General features: G+C 52.7%; 1 protein-coding gene across 3 annotated transcripts in view; it reads left to right on the top strand.

Annotated features, from left to right (window-relative positions):
- Window positions 1-1,182: 1,182 nt before the first annotated feature.
- SEMA5B (semaphorin 5B) overlaps window positions 1,183-21,627 on the top strand; it is a 126,187-nt gene continuing 105,742 nt past the window's right edge. For 2 of the 3 annotated variants that reach the window (XM_084871515.1, XM_084871514.1), the window contains exon 1: window positions 1,405-1,506. The gene's annotated coding sequence lies outside the window, so the exon portion shown is untranslated. Of the gene's footprint in view, window positions 1,507-21,627 lie in introns of all 3 variants that reach the window. The other variant, XM_084871516.1, reaches the window with a different exon arrangement.

Here is a 21,627-nt window from a genome sequence, read left to right on the forward strand (position 1 = left end):
GCATCCACTAGAAAGTCTTTAATGTTTTCCTTCTTCCAACGTATCTATTTTTATTTCACATTTCTCTTTGGTCTTCTCTTAAAATCATACTTCTGGGGGCTTAATTTGTTTTCAGGTCCTTTGCCTTTTCCCTTCATTCTTTGTTTTGTTTTCCCCCAGTCCCCCCCCCCCCCCCCCCCCCCCCCCCACACACACACACACACTCTTTAGGTCACCTTTTTTAATTTTAAATACCATTTTTTCTTCACCAGAGGGCTCCCTTCCCCTCCCTCTCGCAGCTCGGGCACAGGATTTGAAGCTTGTCCCTCTCCTTCCCTCCGCTTTCTTGCCACCAGAAACACTAGACATTAAACTTGTCAACAATGCAGCCTTCCCCTCGCGCTAAGCCTCCTCCTCAGCCCAGAGCGCTCTCCGCCGGCCTCCCAGAATCGCTCATCTCCTGGATGCCCTCCCAGCGTTCCTGGTGTGATTTCACTCACTGTAGCCCCCTACCTGGTCTTCAAATGGTTCTATGTGGTGGGTATTACCCACCCTGATGTATAGATGAGGAAACTGAGGTTTGGAGAGGTTCACTTAGGGTCGTCCAGCTTGTCAACCCCCCTGCGGCCAGCTCTGGCTTTCCAGTCCGGCCCAGCAGCCTCGCCCTCCTCTCCTCTGCTGCAGTTCACACCACATCTCCTGTGTGCGGTACGCGGTTCTTTCCCCCTGAGAATCCACAGGCAGGAAGATCGTCCCTGGCAAACTGGGCTGGGGGGTTTGGGAACGGGGGAGAAAGGAGACTTTCCCCAGGCCCCCAGGTTTGGGTGGGCAGGTTCGGGTGGGAGGAGGCCCCGGGAGGAAGCCAGGTTCCAGATAGGGATTGTTGAGGATGGGTGGTCAGGATGGAGCAAAAGGCGGCAAGTGCTCGGGGACCCCGGGTCTCACGGCTCCATAGCCGACTGCTGAACGGGACTTCAACCTCCCACCTCTACGCCTGGGAAACGCCAGGGGCGAGGGTCGGGCCGGGTCGGGGACAGGGAGGCGCAGGGCGCCCCCTCGCGCTCTAGCGCACGCCTCCGGGCTGGCGACAGAAGCAGCGCCCGCCGCCGCGGCCGGTCCCCTCCGCCCCCTCCTCCTTTTCGCTCCAGCCCCCTTCTCTTCTCCCCTCCAGGCTCCCAACTCCTCCCCCACGGCCGATCCCTCCGTCCCTCCCCCTCCGTCCCCTCCTCCCCGCTCTCACCCGCGCGCCGGGTCGGGAGCTCGCCGGAGCGCGGGGACCGCTGCGGGCGCCCAGCTCCGCGGAGCCGGCGGGTCGGCCGCGCGTCCGGCGGCGGCGGGAGGAGCCGGGCACAGCGGCGCGGGCCCGGGTGGGAGCGACCCGGAGCGCGGAGCCTGGAGCCCGAGGCTGTTCCGCGGCCGCCCAGTTCCCAGACCGGCCGCCAGCCCTCCCGGTCCGCCTCCGCCTCTCCTCTCTCTCTGGAAGCCCGGAGCCGCCGGGAACCCGGCACCTGCGCCCGCAGCCCGGAGGTGAGTCCCGGGAGCCGCGGGCGCTCCCAGTGCGCGGGCTGGGGCTGCAAGTTTCAAACTTCGGCAACTCGGTGGGGAGCGGGGTGGGGGCCGGGGGCGCTGGCCCTTTGGAACCAGGTGGCGCCGGCGTCGGGCGGGGGGACAAGAGGGGGTCTTCGGGCTGCCGCGCCGCCCGCAGACACCTCGCTCGGCTCGGGCGCCCTCCGCGCCGCCTCTCCCCGCGCCGCCCGCTCGCTCCGGGTCCGGGCTGCACCGGGTCCTCGCCCGCCCGGGGCCGGCGATGGGAACCGGGCCCGGCCTGTGGGAAGGGGGCGGCGGAATGAATGGCTGGGAGAGAGCGGGGCGGAGGCTCCGAGACCCGCGGAGATGGAGGTTCGGAGAGGACCGGGCGAGTAACCCGGGCGCAGGGAGGGCTTGGGCGGGCGGGCGCGGTGCGTGGGGACCTGGAGCCCACGCGGAGGGTAAAATCTGTTGCTCGGGGACGTCCCCGCTCCATTGCCACCTTCGGGGGGCCCCCCGCGCCCTGGTTGTCCCCGGACCCCTGCCGGAGAGGGCCCTGCGGAGCCCAAACTCTGCCCTGCCAGGCCCCGGACGACGCAGCGGCCGGCCGGGGAGCCCCGCGTTCCGCCGCGGCCGGTGCAGAGGGGTGCGGCGGCGGCGGGACCCCGGACGCGGACGGCGAATTCCCGATGGATTTGTCTCATGGTAATTTGTCTTTGTGGTTAGGCTGCCCATTCACTTTCCGCTCACGTCTTGTCGGAGATCCAGCGCGGAGGGAGGGAGGGAGGGAGCGGGGGGGGCGGGGGCCCTGGGAGGGATGGAGACCGAAGAGGGGATCCGGGCCCCGAGGGGAGTGGCCGCCGGACCTGCCGCGGGAGAGGGGAGCCCGAGTTGAGCCGGCTGCAGAGGGAGGACGGAGCCGGCTCCTTCGCCTGCTGCAAACTTTAAACTACACGGAGGAGCCACCTGAAGCGCCGTTCTGGCCTCCTTCCCGTGCCTGGCTGCCCGGTCCTCCGGCCGTACCGCCCGCCCCCCGCGCCCGGCTGCAGAGGGCCCAGGTTTGGATGGGGAGAGGCGGCCGCCGGACCATGCCCCACCCTGCGGGCCTCCCCAGGCGTCCGCGGCGGGAGCCGGAGCGGCCGGAGCCGGAGAGCCGCGGGCCCTCGGATGCGCTCCTCCCCGGCCCTGCGTTGGAGCCTACGCAACTGGGATGCGAGCAGGAAAAGGGGGGGTGGGGGGTGTCTGGAAGCTGGCCTGTGTCTAGACCCCAGCGTGATCCCACCTTCCCTGGCCCCACCCTCCAGTTTCCCCTCAGCCCCTAGAAAATCTAGTCTCTTTCCACATTTCTCAGCCCCCCACCCCACTGCTCCCCACTTCGGCCTCATTCTGCTCCCTAGGCAGAGACTCCCCTCTCCAGAGCTCCCCCCCACCCCAAGCCCGCCTCCCAGTCCTCCCCACCCCCCATTTTCCCTCATCTTTTAGGCTATTCTCTTCCCTTCCTTCTCCCCAGTTACCCAACCCCCTTCTTGACATTAAAAAGTGGCATCGCCTCTTCTGATCCGGGGTAGGGAGTGGGGGGTAGATGACCTTGAGGAAGGGGCAGAGGGGAACTTGAGTTTGAGAACTGGACCCCTGTGGAGAAAGGAGCAGGATGAAGGAGCAGCTTGGGAAAAGCTGCAGTATCCTGCCCCAATCTAGATTCCTAACCCAGGAGGAAGGGAGAAGGCAGGCGGATAAAATATCAAAGAGAGAGAAGGCTTGCCACTGTGACACTTAGGGCAAAACCGGCAGGAAGAACCCTTTTGGGGGATCACCCAGGAACAAGGGCTGCCCCTGGTTTGCCATGTGGGGGGAGGTGTGCGTGTATGGTGAGGTGGTGGTGGGGGTGTCTTTCTTCTGGGCCCATCTCTGTTCTCTTTCCAGCGAGTCAGGCCCCAGCCTTCCTCCTCCAGAGCTGCAAACAGCCATCATTACCATCACTATGGACATCTATAAGCACCTGGTGTGTGCGATGTGCCAGCAAGGTTCTGGTAGATACCAAGCTGAGCCGGAGCTAAATTCACCAGCTTTTTTAGGGGGAGGGTGGTTATTGGGGGGAAGGGGGAGATGAGGAGAACATGAACAGAAAAATGCAAAGGCTGTACAAGGCAGCAAGGGCTTGGTGCCAGATGGTGACCAGGGTTTAGGAGAGGACTGGCTGAGGAAAGCCTGGTGACTCAGGTGGGGCTGGGAGCTGGGCTTGTGGACTCTGACCCCTTCTCCTCCAGCCGTGCGGATTGGGAGGGTGGGACAGGAGAAGGGGTGGACAGGGAGGGGCTCCCTTCCCACTCCCAGAGTGGGACTGGGCAGGCAAAGAAGCCGAGAGGTCCAGCCTGGCTCTGTGGATTGCTCCCTCCCCCCCCCCCCCCAAAAAAAAGCTGGTATTGGAAGAATCACAGAAGATTTTGTCCTAGGGCAGTGGTCGCCAAACTCATTAGTCAACAGAGCCAAATATCAACAGTACAACGATTGAAATTGCTTTTGAGAGCCAAATTTTTTAAACTTAAACGTCTTCTAACGCCACTTCTTCAAAATAGACTCGCCCAGGCTGTGGTATTCTGTGGAAAAGCCACACTCAAGGGGCCAAAGAGCCTCATGTGACCACGGTCCTAGGGTATCCTTCCTGGCCTGTTTGAAAGTCCCTCTATTAGTAACTTCTCACTGAGGTTCAAAGCTGGAGGAGATTGTCATGTCTGGGGAGTCACAAACTCAAATGCCTACAGAGGGCAGGCAGGTAGCAATGTGCGGATCAACCAATTCAAAGTGGCTGGGTCTGGGGACAACTGGTTATTTAAAGTCAAACTGACCCAGTAACCATGGTCCAAACAAAACCAATGTGCAGCCCTTGAGCGGTCTGACCCCTATATCTGCAGATTAAGGAATTATGATTCTGAGACGTGATCTCGTCTCCTTGTGTGCACATGTTATCATGTTTCCCTGCACTTTGGGGATGGATTGGAACACCCCACCAGCCTGGTCCTCCTTCTGACCTGGTGGCCCCCAGCTCACCCTCACTCTCAGGGCCACTAGGACTCTTGTGTGAGAAGACGAGTTCCTTGAGGTTGGGGAGCTGTCTCGTCTTATACAGGTCTAGCACTTCCTATCCGTTGATACAAGATTTTAGACGCAGAGCCAAGGCTGGAACTCAGGTCTCATGTCCCTCCCCTCCGTCCTTCACCTCTGGAGAGAGCGTATTGGGTGTAAACTAATATTTTTTTCCTTTAGGAGAAAGAAAAAAAAATCCAAACATGACCTTTTGCTTCGAATATAGTAAAGCTCTATGCAGGGGTTGAAAGAGAAAAGGCCAGAAGCTCTCAGAGGTTGTTGGGGGATCCCAAGGAATATCCAGAAGCCCTGAGCCTCACATTTGGGACTAAAAAGGGAAAGAGGAGCTCCAGCACGGGGGCAGAGGGATGGCAGAGGTTTATGGAGGAGCGGCCTGGTGAGGCTGAAGATTGGTGGATGGAGTGTGCGCACTTGGGGAGAAGATGCTGTCGGGTCGAATTATTTTGAACATCGATCATGACACTCCTGTTCTTAATCTTGGTCACCCTCCTGTATCCCACAGGGAAAGTCAACAGGATAGCAACTCAGATCACGACTATACCATCAGCCAATTCACCACTTTTATTGAGGACTGAGGTGACAGAATGGACACGGAAGGCAAAGGACAAGATCCCTGATTAGAAGTGCTTGTTACCTTGTCATATTGCCTCAAAGGACCCAGAGCTGAGCTCTGCTGCCCCATAGTCTGGTGTTCCCCATGGTTCTCAAGTGTTGATTTTTTTTTTAATTGCCTGTAAACCAGGTAGATGAGATAAACAGTGTCAGTAAACTAAGTTGTTTGTCATTTACTGAGCACCTGCTATATGCCAGGCACTGTGCCAGAAGCTATAAATACAACCGTAGACAAGTTTTGTCTCTGATAACCCTGGAGGGAGGTGAATCAGCATGCTAGAGAGCATAATCACTAGCATTGCCTCAACTTCTAAGAGGAAATTTACTGTGGGTTGTTTTTTACCCGTGGGTTTGTCTGGGTGACCTGACCGCTAATGTGGAATTGTCCAAAGGATTGGGCGGGGGGTGGGGTGGGGTGGGGGCTGAGAGAGCTAGTTGTGTCCCTATTTCCAATGAATTAGATATTAGATTCCTCAGATTCCTCACTCATTACGTGGGGCTGAACACCTGCCTTGTGCCTGGTGACCCGGGGATGAGAACTATCGGGAGGGAGTACTGGTTATTTATACTTCAGGGTCTGAACCCCAGTGTGTCCTGAGACCATCCTTTGCCTCATTTGGTCACCTTGATTACTAGCTTGTCTTCATCAACCGATGACTTTGTGTGAATGTGTGTATTAGAAATAATTACCTCCAATGAATGAGTTTTCTTCACATTCATACCTTTGCATTTGAGTTTAGCCATCACTAAGTTGGTCTTATATTTATGACAAAGCCTAACTAATTTGGTCTTTTTAAAAAATATATATTTTATTGATTTTTTACAGAGAGGAAGAGAGAGGGATAGAGAGCTAGAAACCTCGGTGAGAGAGAAACATCGACCAGCTGCCTCCTGCACACCCCCTACCAAGGATGTGCCCTCAACCAAGATACATGCCCTTGACCGGAATCGAACCCGGGAACTTTCAGTCTGCAGGCTGATGCTCTATCCACTGAGCCAAACCGGTTTCAGCCTAATTTGGTCTTAAATGTATAAGAGGCCAAAGCAAGTATCTTGATGAATTGAGCCTTTCTCTTACAGCGTGTGTGTGGGCAACCCCTGGATTTCACTGGCATAATTTGGAAACTCTTTCTCTCTGAATTTTGGTTTGGTGACATCTGCCTCAGCTGAGGAGATGGCTCCTTGGTGGGTAAACTGGAAGGGGATCTCTGTGTATGCCATTCTTTGTCTCCAATGGAAGAGTCTCCTTCAAGACTTCCTTTCTGAAGAGATTCCCCTTACAACAGGCTGGAAAGCTAGAGAGTGGCAGGGGAGTGTCCCAGCTGGGAGCAGCGTTCTGAGAGGGAAAAGGGTACCGACTGCTCTGTCATCTGCATGTCACCAGCCTGCCCTTCTGCATTGGTGCTGTGCTTTAGTGAGCATGAGAGATGAAAACCAAACCTTGCAGAATGCACTCTTTAATTCAGACATTACTTGGGGGCTCACCAGTGAGAAATTGCTGTACTTGGTAGCTTCAACGTTGAAAAACCTGAGATGGCACAGTGGGGGGAGCTGGGAGAGGGACTCTATGGCTGGAGACTGGGCTTGGGAGAGTTTGACCTTGAGCACATTTCCCATTTCCCCACAATTGGGCTGCTCACCCTCCTCCACTCTGACTTGAAATAAGAGGCTGAGGATTTCATTGGGCTTTTCCCTGAGCAAACGAAAGCTTGAAGGCAATGCTGGGTGCCCAGGCCCGCCAGGATGGTGTGATGGTGGGACTCAGGATGCCTTCCTGCGTCTGTGAAGGATGTCTTCATCAGACTTGCACCTGGAACTCCTCTGAATTTGAAGCCTTGTCCGTGTTATCAGGATATCTTTGCATTCGAACCAACAATATCTCTGTGGCCTCTCCTGTGACAGGAAGGGTTGGTTCTGGAGGATGGCTGGTGACCGGCTGTTCCGCCAGTCCCCCGAGGATCAAATTAGAGGAGGTAGGTTTACTTTCCCCAAGGAGGGGGCTGGGTTGGAAACGAGGGCTGCTTCCCCACTGGAGATCTTTTGCTTAATCCAGACTCCCCGTCTGTAAAAATGAGGTGTCAGAGGAACCAACCCCACAGGCTCTTTCTGACCATCAAGGCTGGTGGTTTTGGATGGAGTTTATAGTCAATTCTTGATTTTTTTCCCCAGGAGTGGTTCATTCCCCTTTTTGTGGATTATTGATTATGTATGTTTAGTCTCAAGCCAGTTTCTAGTTACTGTCTAGCTCCATTGTTTATAGCCCCCTGAGTGCTGGTGCCGGCATCCTCACAGAGTGCATTTTCCGCTATCCTCCGCCTGAGCCAAACTTCGTCTGGAAGGTAAATCTGCCATATATGTGTGTGTATGCACATATACTCACATACACCCAGGTATAAACTTAGTGCATGGTTTTGATTACCCGGCATCTTGGGTTATCTGCAGCTCTGTTCTTTTGCAAGAGTTGATGTGAGGCAGGCAACCTCAGGGAAATGGCTGGTAGGGTAGCAATTTAGATCCATCCCTACTTGGAGAGCCCACCTGAGCCAAAACTGCCTCCATACTGCCCTGGGCATTGTCCCGAAGCCCCCCCCAGAAGCCCACTTTAAGGAGAACAAAAGAGCTGCAGTTCGCTCTTAATTATTCAGGGATGTATGGCTCCAGTGTGCACACCCCCCATCCAGGCCTCTTCTTTCCTTCTCTTGGTGCCTGGAGTAACTCTATGCCTGCAATGAGAGGCCCGGAGATCTTATCATTTAATACGAACTTTTGTTTCCAGCAACCTGTTCCCTCTGCTCCTCTTCCCTCAAGGCGCCTGGGAGAAACTCATCCACCCAAAGCAGACTGCCTCTAAGCTTTGCACATGGCTCCGTTGGCCCGAGTGTGTTTCTGCCCAAAAGCAGGACGGAGAGGAAAATACCACTAGCTCCAGCTTCTGCAGAATCAGGTCCCTGTAGGTTTCCCAGAATCCCGGTTTCCTTCCCTTCTCCCTTTTGTAGACGCACCTGTACTTGCAGTCTGTGGATTCAGCTGATAACTGGGTCCCCTCAGGAGTCTCACGTGGAGAGCAGTGTCCTTGTGGAAAAAAGTTCCCAAATAGGCCAGCTCTTAAGAAGCACGTCTGTGAATTGTCCCCCAAAGCGGAGAGTCCTGCATAGACCAAGCGTCTTGGGGCCACCTGCTTCCTTTTAGCTTCTTTCTAGCTTCCAGGATGAGTCTCTGTTCACATGCTGGGCTCAGTCCAGAGAGCAAGGCTCCAGTGTCCTCTGTACACAGGTAGCTGTGGCCTGGGCCGGCGCAACACGAACTCACTGGTCCCTATTAGAATCTGAAGAACTCACTGGTCCCTGAAGAACTTTGAAAAACATATAGATGACCAGCCTTATCCTAGTCCTCAGTGAAGTCAGAATCCCTGAGGATGGACCTGGGCTTTGGTATTTTTTCACCTTCTAATATGCAGCCACGGTTGAGAGCCACCGACCCGAGTCTTCTTTCCCAGGCTCCACCTGGCCTCACGCCATTGGCATGCAGAATCTCTTCACCCTCAGCCCTTCCAAACAGCCAGGTCCTCCCTAGTAGGTACTAACTACAGCCCCTGGCATGCAGATCACGGCTACTGTGTGCGTTCCCGTGCTCTGAGTTTAATGACTTTCTATTATAAGCTGATTGTGAGAGCTTCTTTCTAGTGCAACTTCTTTTTGGTCATTTTGTCTTAAAGCATTTATGAAAGTAACTGGAGGCCTGGCCCACGAAGTCGTGCATGGGTGCAGTCCCTGGGCCTAGCCTGGGATCAGGGCCATCTTCTCCGGCTGCCAGCAGCTGGCCTCGCCCCCTGCCGCCACCCACCCGGGTTCCCAGTTTGCCATGGGAGATGAGAGCCTGCTGGCTGGGGGAGGGACCCACCTCTGCTGCAGGTTGCCCTCTGTGAGGAGGGTGGCCAGCAGGGCGGGGCCTTGCCCTGGCACCTCCCACATTCCCCACCACTCACCCCTGTTGGTTCCCCTTTCACCATCTGGTGCTGGGAGCCTGCAGACCAGGAGGAGGGACCAAGAGGTTGTCCCTTAGGCTGCTAGGCAGTTCCCTGTTAGCCATCCAGCTATAGGAGCCTGCCAGCTGTGGAGGAGGAACTGAGAGGGAGTCTGGGGAGTCAGTGCACCTCATAGTGACTGGTCGAGTGGTCATTCTGGTCGTTCTGCCATTATGGTTGCTGGGCAGTCATTCTATATTTTAAAATTGTGATTGTACTGTCTGTGTTCTTTTGTAACCACCCTTTTTTTTATTTTATAACATATTGTGATAATTTCCCCATGTCTTAAGTATTCTTCTAAAATGGGCTTTTTAATGGCTGCCTGCTATTCCATCATATGGATGTGCCATAATTTATTTAACGAATCCCCTGTGGGTCAGACATAGAGCTTGTAAATCACTTTTTACTGTTATAAATGACGCTGCAGTGAGCATGCTTGTATATAAATCTCTGCCTATTGAGGGTTATTTCCTCGTAACAGTTTTCTAGAGGTGGAATATTTGTACTTTTTAACATGGACCATTTAGACAATTTTTGACTGACTTCCTATAGCAATTAAAAATTGTTGTATTCGGAGCTGAAGAAAACAAACTTTTCAGAGAACTCCTCTGAGGCTTCAAACTGGCTGCTCTGCCGGACCTGACCTGAGGGTCCAGTCCTTATCTAGCCTCAGGCCTGGGCTCTGCCTTCAGGCCAGTTTCACAGATTGCATCCTCACCCCTCAGGTGAGCTCCACTCTGCACCCCCTCCCCCCAGAGTTAAGTTTCTTCTTATACCTTCTTAGCATTTTTCTCTTCAACCTCCAGCCCTAGAACTAGCAACACTTAGTGCCCTCAAGCTGTTGTCCCATATACAGCTGTTATTTATTGAGCTGTTCCTATGTACCAGACAATCTTTGAACATGCATTATCTCTTTTAATCCCCATGTGCCTTGTGTGCAGGTACTATTTTTTGTCTCCACTTTCCACATGAGGAAACTGAAACCTTGAGAGAGAAAAACAATTTGCCCAAGGTCACACAGCTAATAAGTAGTAGAGCTGGGATGTAAATCTAGGCTGTCTGGCTTCAGAACCTACACACTTCCCCACTACATATACATACACTTCTCTCCATCCTTGGCTCACGCTCCAGCAGCATCCCACGGACGTGTACCATGCCTTTCTGCAGCAGAGAAGGGAGGATCTCACATGTGAATGGCAGAAGAGGGGGGATGCTATTCATCCAGGCACCCCTTTCCTTTCTACTTCCTTGAATCTGTCCTCGCCCCCTTCTCCAGGGATCCCACACCAGAAAACATTTCTTGCCTCCTCACTGACCAGCTGCCAAGATCCCAGCATGCCTTGCAGCTGAGCAGGTGCAAGTTATGACATATCCCTATGACAGCTTCCCCACCCAGTTGGAAGCATTTGGATGCTACTTTCCCAGTCTGGAACATAAAGCTGTCAGGGAGGCATGCTATAGCAATGATGGGGGGATAGGCTTCCGGACTTCTGTTGGTTGTCCAATACTGTTTAAAGTGGAGAATCAGATACATTCTTGCCTCTATAACATTGTCATTGCCCAGAAGGTACAGAAATAGCAATGGACCATCCTTCTGATTTGATTCTGACCATGACCAAGAACTAGGTGATGGTGTGACCGTACTCAAATGAAAGTCACCACGGCAGCCTAGCCTTAATAACAGACAAGGAAAGAAGTGGCATGCCAAGAGATCTTCCCTAGACTGTAGAAAGTCTGATTTGGAGAAGTATGATCATATGATTAGGGATTCCAAAGGGGAAGATGTTTTGTGGCAGGTGAGATTCTGAGAAATAAAGCTTCACATTTTTGGCATGAACTTGGATGAAACTGGAGTAAGCGAGCTTATCAAATGTGTTGGTGACAAGGCTGTGATGGGCAGCTCCTATAAAAGCTAGAATAAATATTCAAAATGATCTCAGCAGACTGCAATGCTGGGTTTAAACCAACAAGATGAAATTTAACAGGGGCAGATGGAAAGTCACATTTAGATGGAAGAAATTAATTACTCAAGTTCACAAGGGGGTTGGGGGTGGAGCAGACTTGATTTGGCTGCAGATCTTGAGAAAAAGATCTGAGGGGTTTTAATTGTTCACAGGCTTCCTAGGAGCTGACAGGGTGATGGGATTGGTCACAGCATCTTCCACCATCTCAGAGACGTGCAGGGTCCAGATTGGGTTCTCTCTGGTCACTATGCTCATTTCTGAGTGTGTTCAGTGGAGGGCATGCAGCATCAGGCACACAAGGTCTGGTGAAAGCAGCCTGTCTGTTTAGAGATGGGAGAAAACGCTGGAGATCGTGGTAGAAGAAGAAATGGACTTCCTATAGAAGAGAACAGAGCTTGTCAATCTGGAAGGACCAGGAATTTCAGAGTGGAAAGTACAAGAGGCTGGATTTTTTTTTTTTTTAGAAGGAGCATCTTCCCAACCAGATGGGTTCCTAATGAAGCAGCACAGGCTGGCAGTCCTGCTGCCTGAGATGCTGTTGGGGCCCTCCCTCCCCAAGACAGGCAGCACACCTCCATCTCTCTGTGGCCCTGAGTCTGGAGGACACCACTCTCTTTCCTGATTGCCCTAGAGCAGTGGTTCTTAAGGTGAAGTCCCCAACCAGCAGCATCGGCACTGCCAGAACCTGGGAGTTGCATTCTTGGACCTAGACCTACTAACTTGGCAACATCTGGGGTGGGGCCCAGCAACCTGTGCTTTAACCAGCACCCCAGTGCCGGAAGCCAATTCCAGCATGTCATAATTACAAGAGTTTTATCAAAAGGTTGATGAAACTTGGGGGCTCAACAAGGGCTGAGTCACATATGTAATTACCTGTTGGAGTGGCTAGAGGGCACTTCCCCAAACCTAATAGGATGATTGTTTACTGCCAGACAGCTCAGGGCATCTCAATCTACATGTTATTGCCGCCTGTTGGCTATTCCCCAATCTGACAATGCTTCTGTAAACCCTACTCTTTGAAGTGTATTATCTCCACCTTGCCTTAGGACAAATTGTGCTAATAAAAAGCAAGGGTCATGAGACAGAGAACAAAGAACTTGGAACTTAAGCTCCTTTAGCCAAGCTCCTCTGACCCCCAACGCCTTTCAAAATTATCTTTCATCTTTGGACTCTAATCTACACACAGCCTTTCTCCAGATTGCTGAACACTTTTGTAATGCTGGGTCAAGAACCCCAGCACCCCAGGCCATTCTGATGCATGCCGAAATGAGACATACTGCTTTAGACCTCACTAGGTGGTTCTTTCTATTGTGGGATGTTTGTGGCACTTCTACAACCTGCAATCATTGCTGAGGAAGCTGTGTAGAACCTTGGGAAAAGCACGGGCTTGGGTTCAAACGCAGCTTGACTGGTTCTTGGTTGTGGGTTTTGCATAAATTCTTTTCCATCTATGATCCTCCTTTGTATACTGTAAAATGAGGGAGGCCTAGTTTAAGGGAGGATTAAATAAAGTGGCATAGCTCATGTGGGTGCTCAATATGGGATCGGGTCATCTTAAGATGGCTCATCCTATTAGCATCAGCATTGCATCACCTGCAGAAACCTCTTTCCAAACCCCTAGGCTCCTTTGTATTCCCTCACAGCACCCACCAGCATGGGCTCCCTCAAGTGAGGAGTTGGTTAAGTTTTGGGCTGACCGTTCCCTCCATCGTTGAACAATGGAGATCCAGGGCCACTTTCCTTCCCACGCCTCATCCTTCTGGGACCCCTGTCCTTGTGAGCAGGAGCAGGTTCATCCCTCCAGTGGAGCAGGTCTGCCAAAACTATAGGTTTAGACTCACTGCCCTCCACAGGCAATTCTGTCTGCTAAAGCCATCAGTGAAAGATCTTGGAGCCAGGCCATCTCACCGTAACCTTTAACTTTAAGTGGGTAAAAAGCCTGAATTGCTGGTGTCAGGCCAGGTGGGGAATGTGAGCGTGCCCTTCTTGGTGCTGTAAGACCGTGGAGTCACCTGTACCAGTTCCTGCTGAGTGGTCAGCTGGTGGAGGCTTGAGTTCCTCAGAGACAGAAAGCTCATCTCCCCAGAGGGTGGCCCATTCAAATTTAACATGCCTAACAGAAAATTCTTACATTTCTCTGAAGTCTGTGTCTCTTCCTATGGGCTCCATCTCTTCCCCCATGTGACTGTTCAGGCATAGCCAGTCGCTTCATGCCACATCTTTTCAAATACTGGAGACCAACTGCCTTCTACCTCTTCTCTGACTTGTCTCACCATCTCTGGGCAAGGGACTCTGAACAACCTCTTATCGATACTTGTCTTAAATTGACGTCATCAGGACCATATCTGGTCCTCCAGGTGAGATCCTGCTAGCACATCTTCATCCAGGCACCACACTGCTATTAATGCAGCCTCAATTCTGCTCTATTTGTGGCAGCTGCACATGATCCTTTTGACTTTTACCGAGCTTACATCTATCCAATAGCCCAGATTGCTAATGTAATCTGGCAGTCAGTTCCATCTTCCAGTTGTGTCTTTGTGCTTGCATTAGTTTGCTAGGGCAGCCATGACAAAGTGCCGTAAACTGGGTGGCTCAAACAACAGAAGTGTATTGTCTTACAGTCCTGGTGACCAGAAGTCCAAGGTGTTGGCAGGGTTGGTTCCTTCTGAAGAATGTGAAGGAGAATCTGTCCCCTGCCTCTCCCCTAACTTGTGGTGGTTTACCGGCAATGTTTGGCATTCCTTGGTTTATAGAAGCATCACCTTGATCTCTGCCTTCATGTTTGCATGGCGTTCTCCCTATGGCCTGTCTGTGTCCACATTTCCCGTTTTATAAGAACACCAGTCACATTGAATTAGGGACTACTCTAGGATGAGCTCATCTTAACTAATTACATCGGCAATGATCCTATTTTCAAATAAGGTCTCATTCCAAGTATTGGAGGTCAAAATTTGAGCATGCAAGCGGGGACACAGTTTAATCAGTAGTAGTAGTACTCTATTTTTTTTGGTCTTACGTTTGGGACTCTCCATTTTTTCCCTAGTTCACTTCAGCAGTCCATCTCTCCAGCTGACTGAGATATTTTGGATCCTCCAGTATATCTGCTGTTGCTCCCAATTTCAAATGCTTCCCACACGTTGACCTAAGGCTTTGATAAGAGTTACACGTGGTGGGGCAAGTCAGTGCCTTCCAGCACACGCACACTCCCTGCCCAGGGGCCTTGGTCCTCTGGTGAGTCATCTTGGGTGCGATTGTGTGACCAGCTCCTTTACCCACTAATTCTACCACCTTCTAGCTTCCTTTCTCTAGTTTGTACACAACAGTTTCAGGAAGAGCCTGTCAGATGTTTTCAAGATCCGTTGCATGGGCGAACCCCATTTCCCTCATCTGCCAGCCCGGTGACCCTGTCAGCGGAGAAGAGTTTTGCCTGACAGGACTTCATTACTGAGCACACGCTGATCGCATCTCCGCTGCCCTTGCTACGTGCCCACTGCCCTCCGTGCATAGTCTCTTCAGTAAATTTGCTCAGGAGGCACATCACGCTTCCTTCTTTGTGTTTGCAGAAACCGCCTCAGACCCCTCTCTGGATGTGAGGACGGTGTGGCCGGCCTGAGGCCTCCCAGCCCTTCTAGTGCTTGCCAGGTTCCTGTCAGGATTCCTGCAAGATCCCCACAGCTGTGCTCCGCCTCATTTGCATGTTTCAAGTCCCTGGGATGTGCACCGAGCCAAGTGGCTTGAACTCACTCGGAGCAGCTGGAGCTTTTGCAGTTCTTTAACCAGCTCCAGCTCCGGCCTCCCCTCTCTTTCCTTTACGTGGAATCCCTTGTCCGGATGAGAAGCTACGAGTCAAGCTAGAGACTGTAGGGCCTGCCAGAGAAGCCCCCCAAATCTGTGGACACCATGCTAGTTATCTCTCAACATTCTTTTTTTTAAAATATATTTTATTGATTTTTTACAGAGAGGAAGAGAGAGGGATAGAGAGTTAAAAACATCAATAAGAGATAATCATTGATCTGCTGCCTCTTGCACACCTCCTACTGGGGATGTGCCGGCAACCAAGGTACATGCCCTTGACCGGAATCGAACCCGGGACTTTTCAGTCTGTAGGCCGACGCTCTATCCACTGAGCCAAACCAGTTTTGGCTCTCAACATTCTTTCCTAGCTCCTTCCTTTCTCCAATTTCTCTCTCTCCTAAAATCTCTCTTTGTCTCCTCTCTATTCTTGCTCTTTGGTTCTGTGAGGTGAGTGCATGTATGAAGGTGAGGTGTGTGCATTGGACTGGCTTCGGGCAGGTCATGAATCATGGGCAAGGAGGGATGCTAAGGCACAGAAGGTCTCGGGTGCTTTGCTGAGGCGTCTGGCTCGGAAGGCAGCCTGGAGCTGCACAGACCTGGTTTAAATTCTGGCTCTGCCATTTACTCGTAGGGTGACTTTGGGCAAATCATCTCTCCCCTCTGTGGCTCAGTTTCCTCATCTGTAAAGTGGCCATAATGCCTTCAGAGGGTGGTTGTGGGAATTGAATTAAAAGAGTTCATTTTAGTAAAGCAGGTCACCTGGAAAAGTACCTGGGGCCCAAGCGTACCAAACGATCCGGTCTGCAGGATGGCTTGGGGAGTTGAGACTGATGGGGGGTGAGGGGAGAAGGGAGGCCCCTGTGGAGGGGGGAGGGGAGGTCACAGACTGGGCCCAGCGTGTGGGACTGAGGGACAGGACTGCAGCGAGGCCATTGGAATAGAAGGAGTGAATCTAAGAGAAACGGAGCAGAAAGAAGCCCCAGGACCCTGAGTAATTTGCAGAATGGGATGGGTGGAGTGTTCTGAGGTTTCCTAACGTTTACTAGGAACTAATGTTGTGCCAGGCCATTTAAAAATCTGTGTGTTTTACCTCATGGAAGCCCTAAGAGCAGCTATGACTTTTTACCCCCATTTTACAGATGGGCTGACTGAGACACAGAGGTATTAGGAAACTAGTAAGACAACCCCAAGCTTCTGACCTAGATGGGCCTGCTGCCTCCCAGCTCTCCTCCCTTCCTCTTCATCCACCACATTGCCTTTCTCAAGGACACTTCTCAGGGCACCTTCATGAAGCCCACACTCACATCCATGTCAGCTGTCCTCCCTCCATCACGCTGTAGAGGGAAGAATCTAAGTTAGACTGCAAGAAAGACTTTCTGGGTATGAACGGCAAGAGAAATTGAAATAGCCGATTGCAGACAGCTGTGGCGTGACTTAGCTGGAGGAGGCTGGGTGGAGGAGGAGCAGGACCGGGACTTGGGGAAGTGCGGTGGCTCCTGCCTCCGGGACCTGTGGGGCCGAGGCCCTGGGTGCAGGGTAAGTGTGGTGAGGTGCTCCTCTTGGTAAGATGGCTGCCACTCCTAATGCACCCGTGGCTTTAATTACACTCCAAGGCCTCGTCCTGCTGGGCGAGAGATTGCTCTGAGGTTGGCACACTGGGCTGACTGTCTGAAGCGGTTTCCACTTCGGAAACTCCTCTCCTTGAGAGTCAGGACCAGGGAGAGGTCTCCACAGAGGCCTGGGCCTGGGTGGGACAGGGATGGGGAGGGGGTGCAAAGGAGCGGGGTGGGGGGCAGGGGAGGGAGAAGGCACGGGCAGCCCAGGGTGGAGGAGTGTTCCAGCCCCGGAATTAATGCTGGTGGAATTGGCTTTGTAGTCTCAATAACCACTGCATGTGTGAGGACCTACTGTGCTTGTCTCTCATTTTAGTTCTCCTGGAGGCCTATAGGGTGAGATGAGCCGCCAATTTGCACATGCAGAAAGACTTCAGAGAGGTTAAGAAACCGTTCTGACGTTATGCGGCTATGTAGAGGTAGTGTGGGAGACAGGATTTGAACCCCGGGCACAGTGAGCAGAAAGCAAGTGCTCTTTCCACCTGACAGGGGGCCTCTCCCAGCAGCTGGCTGCCTGCCTGCGACTCCTGTCGATCAAGAGTGTCAGAGAGCCCTAGCTGGTTCGGCTCAGTGGATAGAGCGTTGGCCAGTGGATAGAGCGTTAGCCAGTGGATAGAGCGTTGGCCAGCGGACTGAAGGGGCCCAGATTTGATTCCTGTCAAGGGCACATGTCTGAGTTGCAGGCTCAATCCCCAGTAGGGGACATACAGGAGGCAGCCAGTCAATGATTCTCTCTCATCATTGATGTTTCTCTCTCTCCCTCCCTCTCCATTCCTCTCTGAAATCAATAAAAATGTATTAAAAAAAAAAAAAAAAAAGAGTGTCAGAGAGAACCAGGGAAATGCATTTGGTGATGGAGGGGAGGTTGGACACTAGGGTTCTTGCATGTTGGGTGTGCAGAGTTTTTCTGATGGAGCTGCTGAGACTGCAGTTGTTCAGAAGCGCTGTCACTGCTGGGAAGCCCAGGGCTCTGTGTGTCTCTGGACCATTCTGCGTGCCGAGGAGATGGCGGGAAGCTTTTATGGGAAGCCATTCTACCCTTCCATGACACAGCCTTGGTCTCTGCCCCCCAGCCCTGCCCCCAGCCCTGTCCTGGTTCCCATGACTGTGGCTCCCCTGTGACCTCCCAGGGCAGCCTTTGCGCCATCCCAGCCCTCAAGTGACCACTCCCAGGCCTGCACCTCCGCCAGGAGCCTGTGTCCTGGGCACTTTCTGAGCCTCCAATAAAAACATTAAAACCGTGTGTGTGTGTGTGTGTGTGTGTGTGTGTGTGTGTGTGTGTGAGAGAGAGAGAGAGAGAGAGAGAGAGAGAGAGAGAGAGAGAGAGAGAGAGAAGGGTGGGTGTTGTTCATTTCACGGAGGCCTGAGGGGAGTCTGCCACCCTATCACTCTGGTCTGAATTCAGATTCCCCATTCTTGGGCAAAACTCCAGACTCCATCACCTGTCTTCTTATATGCACAGGGCATCAGGGTAAGTCAATGGCCAGGCTGACCCCTGGTGTCCCACCGTCTGCTGTATTGGATCCACACACCCCTGAGCTTGCGCATGTGTGACCAGGCTGCACTGACCAGTCAAGGACATGTACCTTGGTTGCGGGCACATCCCCAGTAGGGGGTGTGCAGGAGGCAGCTAATTGATGTTTCTCTCTCACCGTTGTTACTAACTTTCTATCCTTCTCCCTTCCTCTCTGTAAAAAATCAATTTTATATATATATATATATATATATATATATATATATATATATATATATATATATTTAAAAACACACCTTGTGAAGCACTTGCACTGTGGGTAACAATGTTTGCAGTGAGCTGGAGAATCATGGCGGCATCTCTGTGTCAGGACCCCAGCAGCCTCAACACCACACATGTGGGTCCACATTCAGCAGGAAGAGCCGGGCCAGGACAGAGAGCGTGGAAGCTGGCGTTGGTGCCCAGGATCGGGCAGCCTGTGGTGTTGCCTGCTCAGTGCTCTGGGCACTAACAGCTCTCATGCCGGTGTGACAGATGGACCTTCTTCAAGTTCACAGACTCGACCCCTCGACCTGCCCTGTCAACCTCCCCGATTCTACCTCGGACTGACTGAACGTCTAACAGTGACAAACGTTGACTTGAGCCTGCACCATGTGCCGGGACTGTGCTGGATGCCGCAGAGGTGGGGTGAATAGCGCTGCTCCTTTCAGGAGCTGACAGCTACCAAGCGAGGCAGGAAGACAATGATCCCGCTGGAGTCTGCTGCGCTCTGGGCCACACCCTGCCTGCCCTGGGCGCAGGGCAATCCCTGTGAACAGTCTGGGCCCCTCATACTCTTTTTTTCTTTTCTTTTCTTTTTTTTTTTTAAATATATATTTTATTGATCTTTTACAGAGAGGAAGAGAGAGGGATAGAGAGTTAGAAACATCAATGAGAGAGAATCATCCATCAACTGCCTCTTGCACACCCCCTACTGGGGATGTGCCTGCAATCAAGGTACATGCCCTTGACTGGAACCAAACCCGGGACCTTTCAGTCTGCAGGCCGACGCTCTATCCCCTGAGCCAAACCGGTTTCGGCTCATACTCTTTATATGTCTCAGATAATTCACTTGCGCCTGCTCTGGCCTCAGTGACACTGGTGATGCGGACACAGCCCATCCTAATGGAGCCCTTTACGATCGTCCAGGAACATTTTCTTCTCCCAGAGGCCACAACTTCCCTTCCGGAGCCCCGTGCCAGACGCCACTCCCGTTGCTCTCTCAACATTATCTCACTTAATTCCTAAACCAGTAACAAGCACTTCTGCGTCTGGTACGGGAGACGAAGAAATCCTCCAGAAGGAATGAGTCCCAGGCTGCACATCTACAAAGAGGCAGTTTCAAGCCCTTGTTTCTATTGGCAAGCGCCGTGCTCTGTCCCATAATAGCCCGGAGCCTCTGCTGTCAGTGTGAGGATCCAGGCCCCCCACGTTTATCTCTGAGGGGGCCTGGCCTCTGCCCTGAGCCCTGGAGTTCCCACCCGCCCAGCACTTCCTGCTGCTCACCGAGCAGAGTTAGCCTCCTCAGGTTCTTCCCATCCCTCCAGGGACCTGTGTGGGGTGGGTTCACCTTGAAGACCCCTACCCAGCCGAAACCGGTTTGGCTCAGTGGATAGAGCGTCAGCCTGCGGACTGAAAGGTCCCGGGTTCGATTCCGGTCAAGGGCATGTACCTTGGTTGCAGGCACATCCCCAGTAGGGGTTGTGCAAGAGGCAGCTAATCGATATTTCTCTCTCATCGATGTTTCTAACTCTCTGTCCCTATCTCTTCCTCTCTGTAAAAAATCAATAAAATATATTAAAAAAGAAAAAAAAAGACCCTACCCAGAGAGCCCACCAGCCACAGCTGCAGCCTCTCCCTAACACGGAGTCATCCCTTCGGCACACTGGAGTATTTTTTAGTTTTTTCTTATTGATTTAAAATATTTTTTATGGATTTCAGAGAGGAAGGGAGAAGTAGAAAGAGATAGAAACAATGATGAGAGAGAATCACTGATCGGCTACCTCCTACACGCCCCCCACTGGGGATGGAGCCCACAACACAGGCATGTGCCCTGACCAGGAACCGAATCGTTCATAAGCAATCATTGAGCCACGCCGGCCAGGCTGGATAGTTTTTTTTTTGTTTTTTTTTTAAAGGCAAGAACAGAACTCAGGAGTTTCAGAAAGAGAGGTGCAGGATGCTTCTGGGCTCTAGGTCAGCAAAACCGCTTGGTCTTTCCCGGCCTTGAGGTCAAGGTTGTAAGGAAAAGAGGCCAACCTCCTTCCTTCCAATTCTGGGGTGTGCCGGCATTGGGTGGGGTGCCCCTGGAGGATGTTCCTGCCCCGCATGCCTGCGGTGCCATGCTTTGGAGGCGAGGCGCGGATTCTAGCTGAAGCATATCCCTGGGCCCTCAGGCCAGTTTTCTTCTGTCTTGCCCATTTGGAAAGGGATGTATGATTTACCTGTTCTCCCTGGCAGCACGTTAGCATCACCTGGGGGTGGGGGGGAGGCTTTAAAAACGACTGAAGTCCAGGCCTCACCACCAAAGAGGCTTCCATATTCCCAGCAGGAACATGGCATCTGTATTTTCAGGGCTCCGGATGACTCAGGGACAGCGGGGGAGAGAACCCCTGGCACCTTTCCTTGCCTTTGCCTCAGCGCCTGGTACCCTCTGTAAGGCTGCACAGTTGCCATGGCCTCCCTGCTGGAGCTCAGCTGCCAGGGCAGGGGCAGGGGCAGGGACACGTTTATCTTTGTGTCCCTTTGCCCAGCTTGATGCCTGGCACCAAGGCCTCAGCCAGCGTGTGTGTGGTTAATGAGAGAGCTGGTGTCAGAAGACGTCCTGGTTTCCCCTTCCCTGTATCCCCCTCAGAGCATGGGTGGGACATGTGCTCAGAATGGGGTCCTTGATTTCATATCTGGTGTGGGGTGAGCAGTGGGTCCTGAAATACTGTAAGGCTTCACAGTCTCTGGCGAGTCTCGGGGGCAGGGTCCTTTGGGGGCCACCAGGGCACTGTGTTCTCTTGCACGTGTCTCTCTGGCACAGGAATATAAATGTGAACGGCGGCAGGAGACCTGTACATACAGGGGTGGGGTGGGGCCTGATGTGCTCTCTGTATTCATATCCCCATGTAATCACAGGCCCCTCATTGTCCCGTCTCAAGGGGAGACTTGGATAATTGAAACCCACAGAGATGATAACGCAGCCCCTTCCATTCGCCTCCTTACAGACATGAACACTGGGCGCTTTTCCCTGAAGGAAATGAAGAAAAAAGTGGGAGCTTCTAAGGCCTTACCTTCCACTGAGAAACACACCCCCCCCCCCAACTCTCCCTGCAACCTCCAGAGTAGACATGGAGTGTGGGTGCCTTAGAGGAGTCTGGGTAAAAACTCCCTTTCATCTCTGGCTGAAATGCTGTGCCTTGATTTCATGCCAGCTGCTCTGTCTGTAGAGCAGTTGCCCTGCCACCGGCCCACGGGCCCACATCTTCTGAGGCCTCATTGAAAGCTGGG

This window comes from Pipistrellus hanaki, assembly GCF_964339955.1.
Source record: "Pipistrellus hanaki genome assembly, chromosome: 2".
NCBI classification, from domain to species: domain Eukaryota; kingdom Metazoa; phylum Chordata; class Mammalia; order Chiroptera; family Vespertilionidae; genus Pipistrellus; species Pipistrellus hanaki.